This window comes from Taudactylus pleione, unplaced genomic scaffold, assembly GCF_031769625.1.
Source record: "Taudactylus pleione unplaced genomic scaffold, aTauple2 ptg000181l, whole genome shotgun sequence".
Classification (NCBI taxonomy): domain Eukaryota; kingdom Metazoa; phylum Chordata; class Amphibia; order Anura; family Myobatrachidae; genus Taudactylus; species Taudactylus pleione.
Window position 1 is genome coordinate 9,884,373 of NW_028284583.1, and position 24,323 is coordinate 9,908,695.

Here is a 24,323-nt window from a genome sequence, read left to right on the forward strand (position 1 = left end):
CACTGGGTTATTTTATAGCCCGAACTGCACGCAAATTTGTGGTAGCAAACACCAACCACAAGAATAGCGAGCAGTTCATACGCTGGTCGATGTACTCGATTAATCTAATAAATAGCGGACATGACGTAGGATGCGTGCGGCCAGGGGGCGTTTTTAACAAATAAACGAGCGTATGTTTTGCTCGCTCGTTCAGACTTAGAGGCGTGAACAGACTGCAATGTGCGTACGGATCATTTGAATAGCCACCCCTTGTTTTTAAACGAACGACCGCAAATAGCGTACGGCTCTGAATGAGGGCCCATATCCCATTTTTTTGATCATATTGCGAATATATATATATAGTTTAATGGATATACTTGAGGATGATGACTGTAATACCATATTAGATGTCAGCACATTATGGATGTGTGTAATGTCAATATGGCTCTTTTCATGTCTGTTGGGTTTGTGTTTTTTGTATGTTTGTCCTTTTGCCACATTTAAAACGAATAGCATGTCACTAGTCTCGGACTGGCATAATTATTTATATACTATGTAGCTGAGTTGTTTAATATATAGCAATCATTATGACTTGTGAATGATCTATTGCAATTGTGATGGCTTTGTTACATTGTATACGGTTGCTAGGTGACAGTGTGTGTGCGTGTCACTGGTGTGCGCCGATGACGTCATCCGCCACCGCCGCATGGTGCAGACGGTGAAATCAGGACGCCGCGATCTACACATGGTGATGGTGTCTATATCGGTGAGTGATTGTACTGTTTTTATATCCTGAAGAGTTTGCCTTTATAAACTGAAACGTTGATGAGCTTTGGTATCTGTATTTTTTCTATATCCGAGTGCCGCACTTATGCAACATATATATATATATATATACACACATACATAGACACATACAATCAGCCATAACATTAAAACCACTGACAGGTGTAGTTAATAACTTTGATAATCTTTTACAATGGCAACTGTCAAGGGGTGGGATAGATTAAGTGGACACTTAATTCTTGAAATGTATGTGTTGGAAGCAGGAAAAATTGGCAAGCGTAAGGCTCTGAGTGACTTTGACAAGGGCCAAATTGTGATGACAAGTTGACTGGGTCAGAGCATCTCTGAAACTGCAGGTCTTGTGGTGTGTTCCAGGTATGCTGTGGTTAATACCTACCAAAAGTGGTCAGTATAATGAGCCCTGCCACACTGCAAAAAATGCTCATTAATTGTCTGAGGAACATGACAGTTCAAGGTGTTGACTTGGCCTCCAAATTCCCCAAATCTCAATCCGATTGAGCATCTGCTGGAAAAGCAAGACTGAGCCATGAAAACCCTTCCTCGTAACCTACAAGACTTAAAGTATCTGCTGCTAACCTCTTGGAGCCAGATACCACAGGGAACCCTCAGAGGTCTTCTGGAGTCCATGCCTAGATGAGTCAGAGCTGTTTTGGCAGCACGAGGGGGACCTATACAATAGCAGTCTAGTGGTTTTAATGTTATAGCTGATCGGTGTATATAATGTGGGAAGGTCTGATGGAAAAGAGAGTTCTGAGTGCATGAGGCACATGTTAGTACTGTGTGTGTGTGTGTGTGTGGGGGGTGAGGTATCATAACATGTGCTTGCTCTGGGCGCCAGGGTTCCATTCTACACCTTTGTACCAATGGGTTGGAGGCTGGTGGGAGGATGATGGGGCGCTGCATGATTCATCTTTTCTGAGCCCCACAATTCTGATGACATCCCTGAAAATATTTCAGTTAGTAGCAGCTTTCCTGAGAACTTCTTTCCTTACACTGAAACCACAGAAACGTCCATTGTAATTACTGGTAAAGATCTAGATTCACAAGATGGTTAGACGCTCACTATCACAAATAAGTTGCAAACTATTATTAGTCATGTTTAATTAACCTGAGAAAGTCATTTTGCAACAGGGTGGAGTGAACACAATTGCTCAAGTTTATCAACATGACTGAAACAGTTTCATCGTTCTACTTGATGTCTTACCTGTATTGCATGCAAGTCTGCTATATGTTTTATCCAGTGGGTATAAAGAAGTTTTCAAAACCACTGCACTGTACTGTCACGAAGGTGGGGTCTGCATTAGTAATAAATCCAGTTCTGTCACTTACTACATGGAAACAACAAGGGGCATTTCACACCTGTGATACCAATCATTCTTTCATTTTCAAACTGTCACCAGGAAGCTGCTATTTTTCTTTTCCTTTAATAGTTATTTATAGAGGTGTACCAGTCTATGAATCGAACATACTTAGGAAAATACATGCAAGAAAAAGAGTATTAGCATGCCTATGTACAGTTGGATACATCTCAAAATGAGGTCATCAATAAAACTGAATCTTAGTTCTTTCAGTAGTCCAAATAGAAAAGTCAGTTAAGTAGTATGAAATTATAGGATAATCCTGTGATGCTAATAATTTCTATACTATCAGCTGGAGGGGTCAATATACAATCAATCAGAAGCAGATAGAAGGTACTGATGATAGGGAACCTTAGGCCGAAGATGCTCAGCAAATCTCTTCACTGGCTTGGACTACCCAAAGATAGATAAGGTGAAGCCCTGTCTCTGGTGAAAATACCTGGTTTTGATGAAAGATGGGACTTTTTTCTACCTTTATAAATAAAGCCCACAGAGAAAGATACCTTGACAGCCACCGCTGCACTGACTACAGTCAGGTGCATAAATATTGGGACATTGACAGAATTTTCATATTTTGGCCTCTATTCACCACCACAATGGCTTTGAAATTAAACAAACAACATGTGCTTTAACCGCAGACTTTCAGATTTAATTTGAGAGTAATTACATCCAAATCAGGTGAACGGTGTAGGAATTACAACGGTTTCTATATGTGCCTCCCACTTTTTAAGGGGCCAAAAGTAATGGGACAAACTAAACAATCCTAAATCTAACTTTCACTTTTTAATACTGTGTTGCAAATCCTTTGCAGGCAATTACAGCCTGAAGTCTGGAACGCATAGACATCACCAGACGCTGGGTTTCATCCCTGGTGATGCTTTGCCAGGCCTCTACTGCAAATGTCTTCAGTTCCTGCTTGTTCTTGGGGCATTTTCCCTTCAATTTTGTCTTCATCAAGTGAAATGCATGCTCAATTGGATTCAGGTCAGGGGATTGACTTGGCCATTGCATAACATTCCACTTTTTAGCCTTAAAAAACTCTCTAGTTGCTTTTGCAGTATGCTTCGGGTCATTGTTCATCTGCACTGTGAAGCGCCGTCCAATGAGTTCTGAAGCATTTGACTGAATATGAGCATATAATATTGCCCGAAAAACTTCAGAATTCATTCTGCTGCTTTTGTCAGCAGCACATCATCAATAAATACAAGGGAATCAGTTCCATTGGCAGCCATACATGCCCACGCCATGACACTACCACCACCATGCTTCACTGATGAGGTATGTTTTGGATCATGAGCAGTTACTTTCCTTCTCCATACTCTTCTCTTCCCGTCACTCTGGTACAAGTTGATCTTTGTTTCATCTGTCCATAGGATGTTGTTCCAGAACTGTAATGGCTTTTTTAGATGTTGTTTGGCAAACTCTAATCTGGTCTTCCTGTTTTTGAGGCTCACCAATGGTTTACATCTTGTGGTGAACCCTCTATATTCACTCTTGTGAAGTCTTCTCCTGATTGTTGACTTTGACACATATACACCTACCTCCTGGAGAGTGTTCTTGATTTGGCCAACTGTTTTTCTGTTTTCTTCACCAGGGAAATAATTCTTCTGTCATCCACCACAGTTGTTTTCCGTGGTCTTCCGTGTCTTTTGGTGTTGCTGAGCTCTCTGATGCGTTCTTTCTTTTTAAGAATGTTTCAAACAGTTGATTTGGCCACACTTAATGCTTTTGCTATCTCTCTGATGGGTTTGTTTTGATTTTTCAGCTTAATGATGGCTTGCTTCACTGATAGTGACAGCTCTTTGGATCTCATATTGAGAGTCGACGGCAAGTGATTCCAAATGCAAATGTCACACCTAGAATCAACTCCAGACCTTTTACCTGCTTAATTGATAATGAAATAATGAGGGAATAGCCCACATCTGTCCATGAAATAGCTTTTGAGTTGATAGTCCCATTACTTTTGGCCCCTTAAAAAGTGGGAGGCACATATAGAAACTGTTGTAATTCCTACACTGTTCACCTGATTTGTATGTAATTACCCTCAAATTAAATCTGAAAGTCTCCAGTTAAAGCACATCTTGTTTGTTTCATTTCAAAGCTATTGTGGTGGTGAATACAGGCCAAAATATGAAAATTCGGTCAATGTCCCAATATTTATGCACCTGACTGTATATACTTCTAGTTACTTTTAGTCCTCTGATTCATATACAGCCTTTACATCGCTCTCTGTAGTTTTTCTAGTGCCATTCAGAGCTCTGAATCAGCAGTAATTGGCCCAGAAAACAACATGAAGGTACCAGAAGTGCAATTAAGGTTGTAGAGGTATGTGGCTGTGAAGGTATTTGTAAGCACATAGTGCTCATAGGTATAGATTATCACGACACAGTATAGTGGCAGTGGAGGGGATAGTAATTGTGTCCGTCACCTCCTCTGTGACCAGATGGCGGTCAATATATCTTTTGGATCCATGGATTGGGAGCAAGGGCTGGGTGGGGTACGGGAACAATCTTAGGGAGAAAAAGAAGTTGGTTTCTCTAAAAGAGGTCCCCTGTATGGTCATAAACTGAGGAACAAACAATATTTATTTCAGCTACTGATCATGTGCACAACCATTCGTTAAGCTTGGTGCCCTCAAGCCCTAAATATCTAAAGCCAATTGTTACAAGTGGGTACAAAATGCAATGCAATTAGAAAGCACATGGAACTCTGACATCCACAGAAATCTGCATATGAACAGTCTCTTACCACTGGCTGGAACACAGAAACAGACAGTGTTTGGAAATGAATTACATATGCTCATGCATTCTCTTTCTATCTGGGCCTGATGCGGAATAGAACTTACACAGAACTGTGTAGTGCAATTTGAGCAAATTTGCATTGCCCATGCCATAAAGAAAATGTAGGTATAAAGGTCAATGCAGTCTTGTGCGCATCTGGCACCTGAGCCTCCTTAAGCTGGATGCACACCTGGCTGGGTGACATATCCGCCGACCCAGGGATCTGCAGACTGAGCAGCCAACTGGTAGGTCAATACACACTTACCAATTTGCCACTCAGTGTGTCTGTGCTGACATCACAATTTAACAAATGTAACTGTATTTAAATTTGCCCGCCCTATTGAGATGTCAGTGCCTGCAGCGAGTGTATGGGTGGTCGGCGGGTTGCCCGTACACACAGCCAGATATGCTGATATTTTTGCAAGATATATCAGCATTGGCTGTGCTGCAGGAAAAATGCGATATGTCTGTGAACGACATAGTTCACATACATATTGTCTGTATATGCCCGCCGGTATGTACCGTAGTTAGGAAGCTGACAGTCGAAATGCCGACTGCTGGCTTCACGACTGTCATATCCCGACACGGGATTAATGATAGGCGTCGAAATCCCATTTTAGGTTACGGGATCCTGGGGGGGACTTAGGGCTGGCACCCCCCGGGAGGGTTAGGGTCAGGCTAGGGGAAGGGGAGTTAGGGTCAGGCACCCCCGGGGTGAGCTCAGGATTAGGCCCCCCCGGGAGGGTTAGGTTTAGGGTGCAGGGAGGGGGAGTTAGGTTTAGGCACTTACGGGGTGAGGTTAGGGTAGGCACTAGGGGGGGGTGGGATAGGGTTAGGCACCCCCCCGGGAGGGTTAGGTTTAGGGTGCGGGGAGGGGGGGGGGTTAGGTTTAGAGGGTTAGGGATAGTAGAAATACTTACTGTTGGGATCTTCTAGTGCTGGTCTTCCGGCGTCGGGATTTGAACTGCCGGACTTATGCGATATGTACAATATATTTGTCGGCTGATTGAACAACATATCACAGTGTGTACTCAGCCATACAAGGTGCAAATGTCAGATACATACTGTAAATATACAGAAGATAATTTTTATATGCTTTTCATTTGGGTTGAGGCTCACCTGCACACAGCCTTTCAAAGTAGCACCTGTCTTATTCCCTACACAACATGGTCACACTTGCACCTATGTTATGGATAAACATTAGTTGTGGATTACTGTCCAATTCTATTGAAGTGCATGTAGCAAAGTGATAGGGATGAGAGCGCTCACACTACTATTGTGTCAAAGTGGCTCATGGATGTAAATTGAAATCGCCAGCACCTAAACAACTACATAACTTAAGTACAAGCCTCTTAAGGTGGGTACACACTGCAAAGATATATCTGCAGATTGAATGATCTGCAGATGTATCTGCAGATGATGGTCATTCATATACAATGAACGACCATCATCTTCCAGGCAGCTGATTGCCCGTACACACTGCCCGATGGACAAATATATCTGCCATCGGCTCTGCAGCACAGCAGACACGAAATGACTGAACAACGTTGTTCACAGATATATCGCTGGTACACACTGGCCGACAGGCAACAGATATATTGGCCGATCAATTGATCAGCCAAAATATCTGTCAGTGAGTACCCAGCTTTATGCACTAGTACAGAGCTTTCCAAACTCCGCCATAACAGTCCAGGTTTTAAGGCTATCCATGCTTAAGTCCAGACGGTTAAATCATATTGACTGAGCTACTATTTAAATCACCTGTGCTCAAGCATACATATCCTTAAAACCTGGACTGTTATAGAGAAGTTTGGGAACCTCTGCACTAATAGACAGTGTAATTGCTAACAGTAACACATTTCAAATTACTTTATAAATGGAGGTATACTTCTTTATAATTGTGTGGACGGTCTTTTATGTGCTTTATACATTAAAGAGACTGAATGGCAGAATGAATCTGGGAAATTATACAGGGAGTGCTTTTAACTTTACGGGTTATATCTTATAACAATGAGGGTCACACGGTTACAGTGCCAGACAGTTCTATTAATCCCCAACACATTATAATGGGATTTATTTTAGTGATTATGTACAAGAGAAGATGACTAATGATGCAACAGGTTTAGTAACAAAGAACACACTCTTCCTTATTATGTTTATACCAGAACAGACATGTAATTACTAAATTGACAGGGACATCTAAAGTCCCTCCATGGAAGAAGACAATAAAAAAAACAAAGCTTTAAGGCCCCCATACACGGGACAATATATGTGCCGATCCGACAGATCAGCACGATATAGGTGCTATATTGTGCCGTGTATGGGCACGATATCGTACCCGATATCGTGCTGCACGCTCCTGCGGGGTTGTACATCGCATCCCCAGGTCTTCCTGCAAAACCATCTGATCTGGGATGCGATGTACGATCCCATTCAGATGAAGGAGGGGGACCGCACGATTGGCGGCGGTGACAGCACGATCCGTTTGCCGTCGGATCGCCGGTCACCCTACACGGTGCATCGCACCGTGTTTGGCCACCTTTATACACAACAAGTATTTACAATACATAGGGAGTGTCATTGAAGTAGTGCGTGTACAGTATCATAAATAATATTTTCTACTGTACACTATAAATAGGATTAATGTACAGTGCATCCGGAAAGTATTCACAGTGCTTCACTTTTTCCACATTTTGTTATGTTACAGTCTTATTCCAAAATGGAATAAATTCATTTTTGTCCTCAAAATTCTACACACAATACCCCATAATAACAACGTGTAAAAACTTTTTTTTGAGATTTTTGCAAATTTAATAAATAATAATAATAAAAAAAAAACTAAAAATCACATGTACATAAGTATTCACATCCTTTGCCATGAAGCTCAAAATTGAGCTCAGGTGCATCCTGTTTCCACTGATCATCCTTGAGATGTTGCTACAGCTTAATTGGAGTCTGCCTGTGGTAAATGCAGTTGTTTGGACATGATTTTGAAAGGCATACACCTGTCTATATAAGGTCCCACACTTAACAGTGCATGTCAGAGCACAAACCAAGCATGAAGTCTCGAGGCTCTAATCTGGGGAAGGGTACAAAAAAATATCTGCTGCTTTGTAGGTCCCAATGAGCACAGTGGCCTCCAGGATCATCCATAAATGGAAGAAGTTTGGAACCACCAGGACTCTTCCTAGAGTTGGCCGGCCATCTAAACTGAGCGATCGTGGGAGAAGGGCCCTAGTCAGGGAGGTGACCAAGAACCCGATGGTCACTCTGTCAGAGCTACAGCATTCCTCTGTGGAGAGAGGAGAACCTTCCAGAAGGACAACCATCTCTGCAGCAATCCACCAATCAGGCCTGTATGGTAGAGTGGCCAGAAGGAAGCCACTCCTTAGTAAAAAGCACATGCAGCTTGCCTGGAGTTTGCCAAAATGCACCTGAAGGACTCTCAGACCATGAGAAACAAAATTCTCTGGTCTGATGAGACAAAGATTGAACTCTTTGGCATGAATGCCAGGCGTTGTTTGGAGGAAACCAGGCACAGTTCATCACTAGGCCAATACCATCCCTACAGTGAAGCATGGTGGTGGCAGCATCATGCTGTGGGGATGTTTTTCAACGGCAGGAACTGGGAGACTAGTCAGGAGAGAGGGAAAGATGAATGCAGCAATGTACAGAGACATCCTGGATGAAAACCTGCTCCAGAGCGCTCTAGACCTGAGACTGGGCTACGGTTCATCTTTCCGCAAGACAACGACCCTAAGCACACAGCCAAGATATCAAAGGAGTGGCTTCAGGACAACTCTGTGAATGTCCTTGAGTGGCCAAGCCAGAGCCCAGACTTGAATCCGGTTGAACATCTCTGGAGACATCTAAAAATGGCTGTGCACCGATACTTCCCATCCAACCTGATGGAGCTTGAGAAGTGCTGCAAAGAGGAATGGGCGAAACTGCCCAAAGATAGGTGTGCCAAGCTTGTGGCATTATATTCAAAAATACTTGAGGCTGTAATTGCTACCAAAGGTGCATCAACAAAGTATTGAGCAAACGCCGCGAATACTTATATACATGTGATTTCTTTTTTTTTTTTAATTAAATTTGTAAAAATCTCCAAAAAAACTTTACACGTTGTCATTATGGGGTATTGTGTGTAGAATTTTGAGGACAAAACTGAATTTATTCCATTTTGGAATAAGGCTGTACCATAACAAAATGTGGAAAAACTGAAGCGCTGTGAATACATTCCGGATGAACTGTATATACATTAAACTTATTTATTAATGTGCCAACATTTCTACGGAAATGTTAGGAACAATTTGTTACATTTAATCTGCATTATTGCACTTAACACTAGCAAAATGGCACTAAACATGCAGGCACAGGCAAATATGCCCACCAGTATGGACAAGAATGTAGTATCCAATATAGTTTAGGATATTTGCATACAGAACAAGAAAAGTAGTACGGCGATTGAAATGAGATTGTAAAATGAAAAAGAGTGACTATGAAGCAATCTCAATGAAACCCCTCAGTCAGACCCTGAGATGACTTCAGTGTCTAATGGTGGGTACACATTAGACAATATGTCACCCCGATCCATCAGATTCAGCCAACATATCGTCCACATCGGCCAGTGTGTACCAACTATGAAGGAACCTGCGAGCTCCCGCGGGGTCGTTCATCACATCGACAAATTGAGCCTACATGTAGCTCAATCTGCCAATTTGATGAACGACCCCATGCTTGCGGAGGCGGCTGGTGAACGACATATCATGCGGTAATATGGCATCCGTCACATCGTTCGTTGGCTAGGTACACACATGGTCTAATGTGTACCCGGCCTAAGTATAGAATGTAGTCCTTTTACTACTTTGTGCCATTGTTTCGACGTCCCTTTTTAGGTCAAATTACAAAGGTCTATATAAATAAATTAAAAATGAAGAAAAAACCCTGTACATCCAGCTTTTCATATGGCAAGGCAGAACATGTAGAAAGGACTGTGGTTTAAATAGTGGTAGGAGCAAGGCTCACCATAGCAAAGTAGTGTTGTCAGGCTCCTTCCACATTGCTAGTTAGAATTTATCTGTATATTAAATTAATGACATGCCTGATTATGTGAGTAATGTCATATGTATGCAGCATGAAGATTATAGGCAGAAGCCTTTATTTCAGTGAACCTACAGTAATTAACAAGATTGGTATCAATCTATTAAAAAATTCCCATTCGGTTATGTCATTTTAGGATTTTTTTAATGCATTTTTAAACATCTATCCAGGATTACTATTGTAGTAAGCCAATAAGGGTTGTTGTGACAGGATGACTTTGCTTAGCCAGGCGATCACAGATATTTGTCCACTGACTTGGAATAGAGGGTGGTTACTCGTCCATGAGTAACCTGAATGGCTTACATCACCACTCCTAGAGATTGCCTCTCACTGTCAGTAACTGCTTGTTACTGACTCCTACCACTGCGTAGTTGACGGGTACTTCACTGCCACCACCAGGCTCCTACACTGGCACCTGGTACCACTTCTCCCAGGCTCCTACACTGGCACCTGGAACCGCTTACTTCTAGCTATGTGTGGGTGCTGTTGCAATCCTCACTGGGTAGTGGCAGCTGATTATCACTGGTTCCAGTCTGCAAGGGTTAGCCGGCAGAGTGCTTGAGCTTGGAGACAATGGGTTCAATCCAGAAAAGCCAGAGAACAGAAAAGTGTTTTGCGTTATTCTATTTGTCACAGGATACAAGCAGATGCGGCATCCTAAGGCAAGATGTTTATTGCTCAATGTCTTGAAAAAGACAATTCCCCTTGTTGAGGGTGCTTGGGGCAATCACAGCATACAGATGTTACAGAAGTACAGTCCTTCTTGATGTTCAAAAGAATCACAAAATCAGAGCATGCAGGCCCTACTTTTATCCTGTTCTTGCACACAATACTAAAGGTGGAATAGGTACGGGATGCCGGTGTTCGGGATCCTGGCGATCAGAATCCCAACACCAACATCCTGATGGTTAGAATACAGACACTTGTCGGTCAGTATTCTAACCCTACCCTTCCCTCCCCGAAGCCTAACCCTAAAGTCCCCCTCCCCTCACTCTAAACTTAACCCTCCCACCTTAGTGCCTAACTCTAACCCTCCCCCTAGTGCCTAGTTCTAACCCGTAACCCTAATCTTCCCCACCCAACCCTGCTACTTACCTTTAGGATTCCGGCGGTTGGGGTGCTGGCACTGGGATTCTGACAAGTGTTAGAATTGTGGCGCCGGCATTCGGAGCGCCGGAATCCCCGCGGTCGGGATATTGACTGCATCCCATAAAGGGGGTTCTCTGTCGGACTCAGTCCAGGCTGCAGCACTCAGCTGCTGTCCCCTTCTCCGCATCACCGCACTGGAAGCCGGCTTTCCCAATCCAACAGCGTGCGGCACTCATAGCCCTGCAGTCCGGTACAACTGTCACGGCTGCAGCAGGTGTGTATCGCTGAAGCCACCAGACCTAAGGTGAGGATGTGGTGATGCACAACATTTTAACAGGTCCCGGGCACCTCGCTGAATTTCTTTCACGTCGGGACTTTAATCATCATTACCTAGTCATAGTCACTGGAGTGTGCTAGGGCTGCGGCAGACATCAATTCAATACAAGGTGCCAGGTGTGCACCTGTGTTTGAAATCAGCACCTAGCGCTGCTATTATATAGATAAAATGTCACATAGCCGAGATTGGCCCGATTAGGTGGTGCCGCAGCACAAGGCGACTGCCATCTTGGCCACGTGGGCCGGGTCTCTGGCCACACTTGTTAATTGTTCAGTATGTTAAAATAATTAAATTCATTTTTTGTATGGGTGATCTTGTTATCGAGATGTGTTTACTTTTATATATTCTATAATGGAAAACTTCAAAGTGGTTGAGATTCCTCTATTAAATACATTTTATACCTTCTAAAATATAATACAAAATCTACCTATCACTTAATGGGCATGGCTAAAGGTACACTATTGAACCACTCCAACTGAGCAAAAATGATTCCGTTCCATGGGAAATCTACTATGCAGCACCTAAGGTGGTTTCAGCAGCCTAGGGATCAGGAGCCTGAAAACTCACTGGCAGGCACGTAGAGAGAAAAAAAATCATTGCATGTTAATGTTATTCATTAATGGATTATGGAGAGTTGTGTTACAATTAGTGATCTATATAATGTAATGAATACAGTACATACTGGCGGTAAGCTAAATTTGGGAGCTGTTGTTATGAAGTGGGATAAACTGTTTACATTCATTGTTAGCTATAAAACTGCACAAATATACAATATGTTTTTTTTTTATCTTTGGCAAAACACACCAAAGACAATTTGTTTTAATCTTTATTTGATATACTTTCTTTTTTTTATATAAAACAAGTCATATAAACAATTTTTTAAATGGACTAAATTTTTAAGTTACGTAAATGTTGGTGCAAAGCTGGCCACTTTCATTTAGTGCTAGTTATGCTGTTTTGTGATGACATAAGCCTGACAGGTGCAGACACTTATGTAAGGAGCAGAAGGGAGACATCAACAAGCATGGCAACTGACAGAGTGGGAGAAAGGCAAAGGATTATGTATTAACCACACCCCAGACATAACACTGTCAGAGAACATTGGGCAGAGGTGGTGTTATGATGAAGCCAGACGATCAGGTAGGGCTATTAAGCCTTGAGTACAAAGGATGTTTACTTATCCAGCATAAATTGCAACAACTGTTGACACCTTCATAGTAATCACAATTTGCTTTTTTTTTTTTTTCTTTTCTGAACAAGAGAAAGCAAAAACATCATGGTAGTAAAACATAAAGCAGGTGCCAAGAAATAATAACCTCTCATTTGCAATATAATGTTGCGTAAGTATAATTTATGTGCAATGCTGATAGTGTGCTCATTTTAAGAGCCTTTACCTAATGATGTTGAGCTAGTGTTAAACCATAGTCGGTTCCCATTAAAACAGAGAGGCAATGAGAGTGGGATCCCCCTGCTAGAATGGAAACCAGTACAGGTTGGACAGTCTGGGCTGCCTCTCCCAATTAATAGGGAAACCAAAGCATGGAGTCATCCAATCAATTGAAATCAATACAAGGCTGTTCAATTAGCACTGGAGGTTCTCTGGATGGGGGAGGGTGCAAAAAAAACAAACACATCCTTCCCTTACAGACTACCAGCCATGCCCCTCTGGGCTGTGACTTATTATTTCATTATACTGAAAACAGTAAATAAAATGTTAACATTTATTGAAATATAAACTCCCTAAACCAGAGTTCACCAATTTATAATTGGAATATCATTTTACAATCCAATCAAATCTTTTCAAAATATTTCTTTATTGTAATCCAAAGGCAAATGTTCTTAATTTGTAATACATTGGGGTCTTCTTCTGGTGAGCCCTGGGAATTCATCCTAATTTTCAATTAAACAGTTTTTTACATTTGAAATGTAACAGAATTCTTACAGTAATTCATTGGCAAATTGTCTTGTAAGACAAATTACCCCTTTCCCTCCCCACTGCCACCACAACATATAATGCAAACTGCTCTGATAGGAGCCCTGCCACAGATTGACGGAACCAAACTGGCTGGAAATAACAGAGCCGCTCAGTCAGAATGGCTTACCTGCGCTAGTCATGGTGTCATTGTCTGGCAGTGACTGGAGATTTCCACCTGCTGATTCAATTCAGCGTGAGATATGCAATCTGGAGCTGAGCAGATATTCAGCCATTTCAGTAGTGAAATCTTGCTTGTTTTTGCTTACACCTCTAGGGTTAAGATCTAAAACAAGCGAGATTTCCCAGGCCAGATATCCTGCAATATATTAGCCCGCTAGGTGAATTGACTCCCTTGTCTTCATGCTTTGATTACGTCAGTAGATACTACCTAAATATCTATCGATATAAAACATCTATGGAGGGAAAATTTAAGAATGGTGGGTTGCTTCATTCTCGTCAATGGCCTAATCTTTTCAATTTATTTTATTGCCACAACCCAACGAAAGGAATGGTCCATCGGGATAAAGTGTACAAATTTAGTACAATCCTGATGTAACTGCTCTGGTTAACTCCTAGTGGGCTTTCATAGAAATTAATGATTATACTCAAGTGTGGTAAAATGCATTGAACACAATCAAATGGAATAAACAACATTAAACAAACAAAATATGTGCTGCTACAAAATAACCGATTCCAACAGGTGTGGACCACAGAACAGACTGGAAATTAATTCTACATGTGATTGCTTGCTTTGCACTTGAGTTCGAAAAGCAAACAAGACAAAGCATTTAAAAGCTAATCAGTAAGGGCCACACAAACAGTATTGTTTTAAGAAAATACAATTATAAAACGTTATTACATGTTGCTGGAGCAAAGGAGGGGGTCCATTTTAAACTTTTTTATTTTTATTAGTTGCATATGCAGTTAATTCAATTACTATACGTCTTTCAAAGCAATGACACTCCATGGTGATTTTATGTTAACAGTTGTTTGCTTTAACGAACATCTATTCTATTAGATTACATAGCTGCCTGATAACTGAGATTACATAGCTGCCTCATAACTGAATCACCCTTACAGGAAATTTGTCTCTTAGGCTATTTTGGCTTCCTGTCTAGAAATTGCTCATCAGTAATTTCATTGTTTGTTAAAAATACATGACTTGCTATCAGTGCCATGAATAATTAAAAACTTACATAACCAAACATTCATCTCATCATCTTACAAACAGTCAGGGTCCCTGACTGCAGTATATGGAACTTTGGGTAAGATTCAGAGTTGGAAACAGAGTAAAGGAGCATACACACGGTCAGATTGTTAGATCTGTCAGATGAACGATTTGAATGATTTTTGACTGCATTAAAATGAATGGAATCGTCCAAGTCTGACTGCAAACACATCAGATGCCAGATATCGTTATCTGACCATCGGGAACGCGCTGCATTCAAATCAGTCATCTGACAGATGTGTCAGATTTTCCTTCAGATATGAACGATTGAACGATTTTTTAAATTGTTATCGTTCAGATCTGAAGAAAAATCTGACCGTGTGTATGCACCATTAGATATAGCAAGTAACTGTGCACCTGGACAAACCATGTTGTAATGCAAGGGGGTGCAAATACATAAATTTATTTTGCATGCAGGGTAAATACTGGCTGCTTCTGATTGTAGCCCACAAATGCTGGACAGCTTTATTTTTACACTGAAATTTAGATGTCAATTTAAAACACACCCCTCCCAAATCTAACTCTCTCTGCACATGTTACATCTGTCCAGGGGCGGATTGGGCCGCCGGGAGACTGGGCCACTTCCCGCTGGGCCGACCTCCTCTCTGGTCAGCATCCACTGTCACCAGACTGACAGCGGGCCGGGGCTGTCAGTCTCAGTCTGGTGTCTGGGCCGGCCTGTGCAGCGCAGCGCCGCGCCGCTGCCTCTATGACCAAAGTGCATGGCCCCGCCCCCTATCTTTCCTCCCTGGGCCTGGGGCTTATCATTCACAGAGTTTAGCAGAAGTGCTCAGGGACCCGCTGGCCGCTCCTCCTCCATGCGGGTAGACGGCTGTGAGCATGTGCCTTCACAGACTGAAGCAAATGCCAGCACAGAGCAGCACACATATCAGGGCTGGCTGTATGACATTGCTTCACATTGGCTGGCCTCTCCCAAGAGACCAGCCAGCCTAGTACTGGGCTCAACGTGGGCTGCACATATCAGCCTTCTACTTCCGGCTGACCTGCTCCTCGTTTGAGTCACTGCATGTGCCGCCTCCCCTCACAACACTGCCCTGGCTCACTGCTCCCTTTGTACAGGAGGAATAAAAAGCAGGTACTATGGGGACAGTGGCACTGTGTATACTGGGAGCTAATATGCAGGCACTTTATGTACTGGGGGTTAATATATAGGGGCTGTGTGTACTGGAGGGTGTAATATGGTTGTGCTGTGTGTACTGGGGGTTAATATATGGGTGCTGTGTGTACTGGGGGGGTAATATGGATGTGCTGTGTTCACTGTGGGTTAATATGGGGGTGCTGTGTGTACTGTGGGTTAATATATGGGTGCTGTGTGTACTGTGGGTAAATATATGGGTGCTGTGTGTACTGGGGGGTAATATATAGGTGCTGTGTTCACTGTGGATTAATATGGGGTGCTGTGTGTACTGTGGGTTAATATATAGGTTCTGTGTGTACTGGGGGTTAATATAGGTGCTGTGTTTACTGTGGGTTAATATGGGGTGCGGTGTGTACTGGGGGGTAATATATAGGTGCTGTGAGTACTGGGGGTTAATATGGGTTGCTGTGTGTACTGGGGGTTAATATATGGGTTCTGTGTGTACTGGGGGGGTAATATGGATGTACTTTGAGTACTGGGGGTTAATATGGGGTGCTGTGTGTACTGGGGGGGTAATATGGATGTACTGGGGGTTAATATGGGGGTGCTGTGAGTACTGGGGGTTAATATGGAGGTGCTATGGGGCAGTGGCACTGTGTATACTGGGGGCTAATATGGGGGCATTTTATGTACTGGGGGTTACTATATAGGTGCTGTGTGTACTGGAGGGGATAATATGGTTGTGCTGTGTGTACTGGGGGCAGGTAATGTGGAGGTGCTCTGTGTACTGTGGCCTAATATGGAGGTGCTCTGTGTACTTGGGGCTAATATGGGGGCACTGTGTACTGGGGGTTAATATATAGGTGCTGTGTGTACTGGGGGGTAATATGCATGTGCTGTGTGTACTGGGGGATAATATGGAGGTGCTCTTTGTACTGGCGGGTAATATGGGCCACAGTGTAATGGGGGGCTAATATGGAGGTGTTCTGTGTACTGGGGGTACTATGGGCCACTATGTACTGGGGGGTAATATGAGGGTACTGTGTGTACTGAGGGCTATTATGGAGGTGCTCTGTGTACTGGGGGGTAATATGGGGCACTGTATGTAGTGAGGGATATTATGGTGGAGGTCACTGTGTATAATGAAAGGTATATCATGGGGTTGTTGTGTATACTGAGTGGTATTATGGAGGGTGCTGTGTGTCGTACTAAGGGGTAATATGGAAGCACTGTGTACACTGCAGCGTAATTAGAGGGTGATGTGTATAATTAAAAGATGAGGCTATAAGAGGGCAAAATTAGAGGGCATTAGGCAACCCTATTATTCACAGTCTGGGGTACTGATCTGATCAGGGACGTAACCATAATGGAGCTCGGGGGCATAAAATGAATAACTGCTGAGGAAATAAGGGCATGATTCAGAAGTGGATACAATGCTGATGTTTTGTGCGGCTGAGTAAATAGTTTTGGACTGAGCATGCGTCAGTCGTAGTGCAGACAAGCCAACTTACCGACCGAGGCTGCAGTAAGGACATGGACAGAGTGATTGACAGGGAGCGTAGGTTATAGGGGGTAGAAGGTAAAAGAAAATGCAGGCATGTTGTGAACATTTATAATAGTATATACTTGTCTGCTCATATGTCTGAGTTGCACTGCCCATGCATCGTAATGGTGTTCGTACAGAGTTGCAGCGCATATTCAGATGCATGTACGGAGAAGTGTATTACAAATGTGGGGGACGTTCCTGGGCGGTTACAGCGCTTGGCTAATCGGACACAGATGTAGGGTAGTATGGGAGTGTTATTGGAGTGACACAGGCTTGTTGATGATTGTGGTTGTGTATAGAGACGCTGAATAACTCACATAGGAGGCCGTACATAGACGGATGATCTGCACCCAGCATAGGGCTCGTGAAAGTTTCAATGGTGCGACCTATGGAGGCATCTAAAGATGCACAAAGCACGATTGTAGCATCTGTACACACTGACAGTGAGCGTCTTAGTACTTAAAATTCAGACACATGGACACTAGGGAAGAGCTTTGGAGCAGCATTAGCATAAAGTCTCAGATGCAACTGCAGCAAAAGATGCAAAAGAGGAAAGCTGCAACTGCCACTGACTTATGCTGCCCATCCACTACACGATGCGCGGGATGAAGTGCATAAACTGAACGTTCAGACATTGTGTATGCAGATCAATCATCCCCGAACATGGCAACCTGACGCCGGTCATCAGGTTGACCATCATGTCCGGGCGATGACTGATGTTAAAAATGACCAGCTGGCGTGTGCATCGCTGGTTGTTTTTAACATTTTACTGCCCGATCTGCGGGCGATTACCAAGCGATGGAGCGATAACGACCGTCGCTAGGTTTAATCGCCTAGTGGATGGGCAACATAAGAGTTGGGCCCCATTAGGAAAGATCCCGTCCCTACACAGGCCCTCCCCCATTAGGGCTGCTTCCAGAAATTTCCCGGGCTGGTTTCCCATCCCAATCCGCCCCTGCATCTGTCCCACATGCAGTGCAGCATGGTTTTACCAAGATGCACAGTTACTTGCTCTTTCTTACGCTATTCCCAGCTCTGAATTAGGCCCTTTGTTTTTATGCTATATCTTATACATACATCCTGAAATAAGATAATTTCGATAACTGTTTATTCACTGGACAATTCACACACAATACATATTTCTATACACACTGTATATAATTATACTAGCTGAAGTACCTGGTGTTGCCAGAGTTTAATTCTTCAAGTCATTAAGTTTTATTATGTGATGTCATCCAAATCCATCCAGCGCAAGGCCCCAGAACAGGGTCCCCGGATCAAAGATCTGCCCGGTGCACTCCGCCGTGAGGTCCGACCGAGACCCCAATCACTCCATTAGACATCTCAGACCAATTGCTACACCTTTGTGAAGTTTTCATCCAAATCCATCAAGTGGAAGGCACAGAACAGGCTCCCTGAGTCAAAGTTCAGCCCAGCGTACACCAAAGGGAGGTCCGACCGAGATCTCAACCCCCTAGTATGTTTTCTTGAATCCAATGTTACCACTCTGTGAAGTTTTCATCCAAATCCATCCACCAAAAGGCTCAGATCAGGCTCTCCGGGTCAAGTTCTGGCCAGCATACACCAACAGGATGTCCACCGGGAACCGAAGCCCCCTAAAACCTGGCCAGGATTCAACTGAACCACCTCGCGTTGGGTTTATCAATGGCCTTGTGTCTGCCATTCTGAATCTAGGTCGCGTAGCTGTTCACATAGAATATTTGTCATGGCTTTGGTAGCAACCTCTACTTTGCTCTTATTCTTTTTACGTGTTGGCACTGTGAAAACTGAAAGTACAAGAGAGAAAATATTAAGCAACAGATGACAAAAATATTTAAAAACACAAGAAACACAAAATAATAAATGGGCCAAATTCGAAAAGCAGCACGTCTCGTTGCATGCGGTGATCATCCTCGACTACAAGCTGAACGCAGAAACAATACGGTTTAATTCAAACACCCTGGTACCTGCATAATATAGAAGCATTAAAGTAATGATTTAATTTACCCAATAGCCAAAATATTAATTTATTTTTACCAGAGAAAATATACTAGAAATTGAAATAGAACATTACATAGATTAACGCAGCAAACTTTGGCCCGTATTCAATTTGGAGTGAAAAGCCGGAATTGGCAAAAAGTTTCGCCAATGATGTCATTTTGCCAGGCAGAAAAATATCGCCGTATTCAATTTGAAAGACTTTCCGCCTAGGCGGAAAGTCAATGCAATGTAAAAGGCGAAAAAGTTTCGCTTATGAATATCAGGCGGAAAAAAGTGCAGAATTGGGGTTTTGGGGTGCAACATTGCGGGAACCTCCGTGCAGCCTTCAGACAGTCCCCCAAAGGTAAACTGTGTCAAAAAATGTTTAAAAAACACGTTAGAACACCCCCCAAAAAAATCACTTTCATTTTGGGGGCGAAAAAAAAATGTTGGAGGACAAAGTTAAAAACTAGCGACCTAGACTCTAGGGGGGGCCCCAAGTATGGTCCATGTGTTTTTTTTCATTGCAGGTGCTTGCTGTAGGTGGATTTTTTAAACTTAACTTTAGCAACTTTCAAATATGCTGGCCCCCATTTTCAAGTACCCCAAATTTGCTGGGATAAGTTATCTTCTGCAAAAAAAAATCCTGAATACTATTCTTCACCACTTGTACAGAAACGCTATTTAGCAGCTATTGAGCCCGTTTAAAAACACCAAATACCTTCAGCAAGCCAAATCGGGGGTAACCATAGCTAACCCCCATGTCAGAGCATCTTTTGGGGGGTGTCAGGCTTTTTTCCCCAAATCTGACAGGTCTTTCCGCTTGTTTCAGTTTCGCTGGGTCCCATTTTCGTGTACTTTCAAATTGAATACGGGGATACGCGGGCGCAAGATAGTTCTCCGCATGCAAAATAGTCGAAGTAGGTGCAAAGTCCAGGAGTCGAAAAAATATCGCGGGTGCGAATCAGATTGAATACGGCTCATAGAGTTAATTGAATTGAACTTACTGTTACTGCGTAGGGTGGGCTTTTCTCCCTGGGTCTGTGGCTCAGACTCTGACTCTTGGCTTTGCGATGGAGCGGTCACATCTGTGGCAGTGCTTGGTTCCATGATCATGGTGTTAGAGGAGTCCTCATCTGGGTCATCATTAAATAGGACCTGCTGGCTGCTCTCAGGAGTTGTTGAAGGCATGCCTGTTGTTGTTGCGGACAGTGTGCCAGTATCACTTTATGAAGATAGGGCAATGGGGTTGCACAGTGCTGTGTGCCCAAAAGCGGAACTGCATAATCATGTAAGGGCCACTCCATCCTTCCCACACCACTGTGATTACGATTGTGGTCATGAACCTTTGTATATTGCTTCTTTAGGCTCTTTAGTTTATTAAGGTCTTGCTGCTGTGTCTTCACAATATCCCGGCTGGCCAGGATTTTTTAAATGTTGCCATAGATCATGGCATCCTTAACAGTGCCTGTGATTTAAGCTTTTATTTCCACCACTCCCCTCACATGTAAGAGCTCACGGACCTCCTCCTCCTTCCAATGTGACATGATCTGCAACCACCAGTTCACACCTGCCACCTGGCACTCCACTCCTCAGCTCTCCGAACACCTGGTACTGCACTCTGTCCCCTGTCAGCACCAAATTCACTCTTGTGGTGCCGGCCTCTCTGCAGCATGTATGGCTGCTGTTCTGGCACCAAAATCAGCCTTGTAGCGCCATGTGTGGCGTCTGTCCTCCCCTCTCCAGCTGCCGCTGATGTCATCATCAACTGGCAGCCGTGTCTGGCCAATCAAAAGCTGTTTGGTGAAGCCCGGGAGTAAATTCCAGGGTAGCACCATTCAGACATAAACAGGGTAATTTCCCGCGACTTATGTCCTGGGAAATTCCCTGGTCGATTGGAGGGTCAGCTACCCGGGAACACCTTTCAGACATATGTGACATCCTGGGAATTTGGCTGAGGCAGGCCAAATTCCCAGGAATCTCAGTATGTCTGAAACGGCTATAAGTGGGAAGGCTGAGGAGTAAATAGTTAATTCTATTGAGGCTGAAACTCCCCTCCCTCTTAAATCCTCCCATCTTTACCTGCAACGCAGTGTTTACTCTTCCAAAGCCTGATGGAGAACACAATCGTGCACCATGCACAACAAAATTAACAACAGGGAGAGAGACCCAGATGGACTCAGAGGAATTCATTTTAAGGTGAGTATAAAATCTTATTTTCCTCTACGTACTATCTAGGGGACACTGGAAACAATTGGAAAAATTCCACTCTGCAGAATTCGAATGCTGGCAAAACAATCTCCCAATATGAATAATCAAAACCACCTTTAGCTGAAACCATGCTAAACCATTCAATCGTGGTGTAAAATTAAAAATTAAGATTTACAAGAAAGAGCTGCCAGCTCAGAGACACTCCACGCAGAGGTTATAGATAACTCTACTACTTCTACCGCCGCAAGAAGTTTGAATGGAGCTTGCTGTAATACCTCCAAAACCATATTCAGATCCCATGGTGGAACAAGCGGAATATAGGAAGGCTGATTCCTAACAACCCCCTGCATAAAAGTCTGCACCTCTGGCAGCAATGCCAATTGCCTCTGAAAGGCTAAAAACCTGGTCTAGCCCTGCCTGGAAGAAAGAAGGATTATGTGGCAATCTGAACCAAGAGGCCAGCAACCCCATAGTACTCACATTAGCCAATATACATCTTTCAGACCCTATGATTGGTCCCTGAGGGAGCTGAACTCTTAGAAAATACATTAAATTAACCCTCCCCTCCCCTAACCCTCCTTTAGGGGTGCCTAACCCTGACCTCCCTCCCTAGTGCCTAACCCTAACCCTCACGGGGGGTGCCTAACCCTAAGTCCCACCCAGGAGCCCCTAACCTAAGCCGCGCCCTCTGCCCGGCTTACCTTCGTCAGGATTTTGACGCCTATCATTAGACCCCTGTCGGGATTTGTCAGGAAGCCAGCGGTCGACATTTCCACCGTCGGTTTCCTAACTACATCCCTTGCATATACTTCTGTGATACTTACAAGTATACTCCAAGCAATAGGATATAAAGAGACTTCATTCATAATGTCACAACTAACAACAAGTAAAAGCTACACTGAAGTCTAATAAGGGATAAAAAAGGTTCCATTCCCGGTAGTGTTTTATAGGCTTGATGTGTCTATGGAAATTATTAGTTCCAATAAGACATCAACAAAGCTAACTAAACTCTGATACATGAATAACAATCGGCGACGTCAGCTGTTCATTATCAATGTGCACCAGCCTAACAGTGAGTACTAGGAATATCTCTACAATAATAGTAGAATATCAGCTATTCATATTAACAGTAGAGGCCGTACAGTACAATACAGTCTGTGCTGTCTTGTTTGTTCAATACTTGTAAGAGATATAATTTACTTGAACCACCCCAAAATCCATTACGTTATATTGTTAGCAAGTACTAATGTAGCAAACAGCAAGCTAGTCTAGACACGCTCTCAAAGCCTGAAACGGCACTGATAGAGTCAAAAAAGGTGGAGCCCATGAATCAGATTTTAGGTCTCAGCACCAAAATGATAACATGAGCCTGCTTTTCTTGAGTTTATTCCATTTACTTCCGGATGAGATTAACTGATTATTTCTATGAGGCAAAAAGAGACTGAAACTGTAACCCATTACTTGTATATGTAAAGTATGATTCTTAACAAAAATGAAAATATAGCTGTAGACTGATATGCTGAAATATTGGGTTTTAACAAGTTATAGTTATGTTACACTTGTCTTGATTTCTGCTTATTGTATTTTCCATAGGGGGAGGAAACAAGGAGGGGAATAAAGAGATCATTGATCCTTAATGGGATATACATACTTGGAAGCATTATCACAACACATAATGACCCTGAGAGTGAAGATCCCTGCCTGGTAGAGTCCAGTGGCAATGAATAGGTTAACCAACAAAGCGATGCACCACAGCGTATAAAAATGTATGTTACTGTAACCAAATGTGTTTATGGCACAGCAGCTGTACTGCAAAGCCGTGTATGTACTGTGCATACTGCAGAGGGTTGGGGACTGGGAAGTCAGCTCCTGGCACTGGCATAAGTTTCACTGCAATGTGCTAGGGCTCTGCAGGTAACAATGTATATAGAAATAAAGATATTTTAACACTGTGGACCTGATTCAGACCCGCTCGCTAAGGTGCGTTCGCTCGCTCTGCGCGATTTTTGGCAATCTACGCATGTGTATAATTCGCAGTGCGCGTGCGCAAGCCATTCGTTGCGATCTGATTTATCTGATTTTGGTTGCTCGTAAGCCACTATCAGGTCGCTGCTTTGAGTGACAGATAGTGCAGTTTGTGGGTGGTAACAGGGGAAGGTGCTTGGGAACGGGGGAGGTGATGTGCGAACACAGGCGTGTCAGGCCTCCAAAAAGGCGTTTAAAGGGCATGCATAATTAGGAAAGTAGCGTCATTGTACACGTCACCTGCATGTATTTCAGCCAACGCTGTGCTTGCGGCAGGCTAAGGCAACCCCAAGGGCTGCGAGCAGCTCCGATGGCTCACGATGGTCCCGATTAATCCTACATTTCCCAGAGATGACGTGTGTTGCGAGTGGCAAGGGGGCGTCTTCAGGCATTTGCGAGCGCACTTTGCTGTAGCTCGCTAAAACACAGTGGGCGTCCTTATGTGATGCAGTGCGAGCGCTTAATTTAAATATCCAGCCCCTTTTTGCCAGCGAGCGATCGCATCTTGCGAGCGGGTCTGAATGAGCTCCTGTGTGTATTACCCTGCAGCCCTGGGAAAGTCCCGGACTGCAGAGCGGTAATAAGGCCCAGCACTGAGCACTGGACACAGTATACTAAAATGTATTCAATTATATTTAAAAGCACAAAAGGAAATTTAAGTGGTCTGATTCGGAGTTGGGAGCAAAGCAAAAAAAAAAAATAGAAAAGCAAGTAACTTTGTATCTGGAACAAACCATGCTGCAATGCACGGGGTGCAAATACATTTATTTATTATTGTCGTGCATGGTAAATACTGGCTTACAGAT

General features: G+C 43.3%; 1 protein-coding gene and 1 pseudogene across 4 annotated transcripts in view; both read right to left on the minus strand.

Moving 5' to 3' along the window:
- COA1 (cytochrome c oxidase assembly factor 1) overlaps positions 1-24,323 on the minus strand; it is a 132,633-nt gene that overhangs the window by 28,316 nt on the left and 79,994 nt on the right. Inside the window, exon 1 of one of the 3 annotated variants that reach the window (XM_088476073.1) lies at positions 18,481-18,560. The exons of the other annotated variants lie outside the window; for them this stretch is intronic. The gene's annotated coding sequence lies outside the window, so the exon portion shown is untranslated. Of the gene's footprint in view, positions 1-18,480; positions 18,561-24,323 lie in introns of those variants that run through there. 3 annotated transcript variants of the gene reach the window in all.
- Positions 18,957-21,190, minus strand: LOC148519841 (uncharacterized; annotated as a pseudogene). The gene is made up of 2 exons (XR_015878903.1): positions 20,289-21,190; positions 18,957-19,088 (listed from the first exon to the last, which is right to left on the minus strand). The product of XR_015878903.1 is annotated as an uncharacterized LOC148519841 (transcript).